The following is a 2,936-nucleotide window of genomic DNA, read 5'->3' on the forward strand; positions in this document are numbered from 1 at the left end:
AATTACAAAATCTTCTTTTCTTAAAAAATTAATAAATCAATAAATAAAAAAGAGAAGAAAAAAAAAACATTATATGCGATATTTATCCGCAGAAAAGAGCGATTGGTGCTCATCGTCTTTCTTAGCCGCTCCCAGACAACCGACTCCCCACCATGTGGGACCCGCAACGGTCATCCAAAAGCGCTCCGAAAGCTAGTCATATGCGAGACAACATCGACGCTCCGATATTTTATGTCCGTTAAAGTGGACGACCAAGATCGTCCCAAGGAAGAAGCGCGGGAGCCGTCCCCACTCGTCCGACTCGCCCAAGTCAAACGGTGCGGCGGAAAGAGCAATCCATGTTTTCAAACCCATTAACCACTTTCTCGACATGAATACCCGCGGGTCAAACAGCCGGGCCCATGTCGACCCGCAAATATTGTCCATTTCAGTACGGGTAAGAAAGAAAAACTTATGCTGTCGACTTGGTATGGCCAATCAAACATCAGATATTGATTTGATCCTTCCTTACTAGATTCACCATGATCTAGAAAAGATAAACGAGTAAAAACATTAAGGCTAGAGTGAACGGGATGTTTTTTTTTTCGAATCGCTATTTAACTAAAAGGACTCTCCTTGCTACATTTATCCGCCTACTTTTAGATATTATTTCATTATGGAGAGTCGGTCCTCTCATTCTTTAAACGTCTAGATAGAATTATTAATTATATCTTAATTTTATTTTTTATTAATGTAAGTAATAATTATTTTAATCTATAAATTTTATTTTTCAGAAATAGATAAGAAAACTAGATTTTTTATCTTACTATGGCTATTTTTTTTTATTTATATATAAATTTCTATAATTCTAATATAGAAATAAAAATGAAGCATCAAATCTAAAACTATTACTATAAATTTTTTTTTCATACCTGCACTATTAAATTATCCAAGAATAATAATTCTCTTTGTAATCAATCTCATTCAGAATGCAAGAGGTTTTTCAAAAAATAATTACTTGAATTTTAGCAAAAGAACACTAACAGTGAATAAAAAAATTAACTTAAAAATGTAAAGAGATAAATCCTTACAACAAATTAAGAAATAATAAAGAAAGGCAGCTTAGTTAGTTTACCTCTATAATCCTTATTTTCAACATCAACATAGGAATATAGAAGAATGACTTGTTGGTGCAACGAGACCGACAAGAGAGAGATGAATTGCCTACAATAAAAAGATAACACTTTCTCTTTCTTTTGATTTGATTAGTAGCACAATAAAAATAATAATAATAAAACTGAACTAAACAACTTAAAAGAAAAAAGTAAGAAGGCTAAAAATTAACTTGGTTACAACTTAAATGATTGTTAATCTAAGGCAGTGAAAAACACTAGAAAATCTCCTTCGTTGTAGGCAGAGAAATCTTTTACAAATGTTGACAGCTTAAGAAATAGACTAGGAAAGAGTACAAGAGTTGTAGTTCAGGTTGTCTTATATTTCCTAGCTCTAGGGATTTTTTTATAACCCTTGAAAAATTCTATGCGAAGCTGGAAGACGCCTCTAACGTGGCAAGTTTTATCCGTGAGAAGATAAAACTTTATTTTCGCTAACGGTCACTGGAAGACGTCTTCCATATTGCAGATCAACTCCTTTTGCTTATCTCTTCATGTGGGTGATGCTCCGGCTAATCGGAGTTGAGTTCACCCGAACCCAACTTCGACCTTCTCCTCAAGTAGCATGCCTCCCTGGCTTCTCGTCCCTCAGACCACCGCACACGTTCTTCTTGTCCGCCAGTGTAGTCCTCCATAGCACCTCGTCCTTCGGATACACTGAGCCCGTCGACTCAGTTCCCATGTCATCTTTCTCGCTAGCTGCGTCTTCCGCTTGATTTCTTGTGTTCCTAAGCTCCCATAAGGATCAAATATACAGAACCTAACTTAACTTGATTGACCATAACAAAATTACCACGGGGTACTAACACGACTTTGGTTGAGATGATGACTTTTGGTAGGAAATGACTATAAGGATACTTAATTGCTGACTATGGTAGTGGGAGATAGGATTGTGAAATATGAGAAGCATGGATACGTAGTGTCTAATGATGCATTTGGTTCATATGAATATGAAGCTGGTAGAAAATTATGGAATGGAGTTAGCCAGTCATGATGCAGAATGGACTCAGTAAGTCATGATGTAGAAAATTTGGTTCATAGACTATTGACCTTGTAGGAACTAAAGCTGCAGTTGTTCATGATGCAGAATGGACTCAGCAAGTTACTCGTGTCGAATTTATTTAGGCAACCACTGATGAAAATAGTATAGATTCAACAAAACTTATCAACAACAGAATGCGACACTAGACAAATTAGATATTACAATTGAAAAATAAACAATTGAAAAGTACATTAGGGTTTCTACATCATATAATTTACTCACAACCAAATCCCTAATATGGAGCAATAATAAGAGAAACGGTGGGAAAAAATAATAAAAATTGATATAATAGCCGAAAAAATATGGCAAAAATTGAAGGAAAGGGTCGATTAAGAGTTAAAAACGAATGGAGAAAGACCTAAAAATGAATGGAGCGAAAATTGTCAATTTGTACAGAAATAAAACATGATTAATAAGAAAATGAAAGACATGAGCATTTATCAGCAAGGGAGCTTGATAGGGAAGGAAAATCAACAATGGAAGAGAGAGCTAGAGATGACTAGTCTCGCCGATGGAGGGTGTCTTTGTGAGAGGGTAGAGGGATTGTAGTCGTCGCGTTAATGTATGGAAGGTGCGCGGGGGAGGGTTTTAATGATGACGAGTAGAATCGCGAGGGTCAAATGAGGGTTTTGGCAACGAAGGGTTTTAGTGACTGGGCTTCGGGAGAGAGAGAGAGTAAAAGAGAAAACGTGGTTTTAGGGAAAAAAAAGGTTTCGGGAGCCCTGCCTCCTCGCCCAACTAGT

The sequence above is a fragment of the Zingiber officinale genome, chromosome 4B (genome assembly GCF_018446385.1).
Source record: "Zingiber officinale cultivar Zhangliang chromosome 4B, Zo_v1.1, whole genome shotgun sequence".
NCBI lineage: Eukaryota > Viridiplantae > Streptophyta > Magnoliopsida > Zingiberales > Zingiberaceae > Zingiber > Zingiber officinale.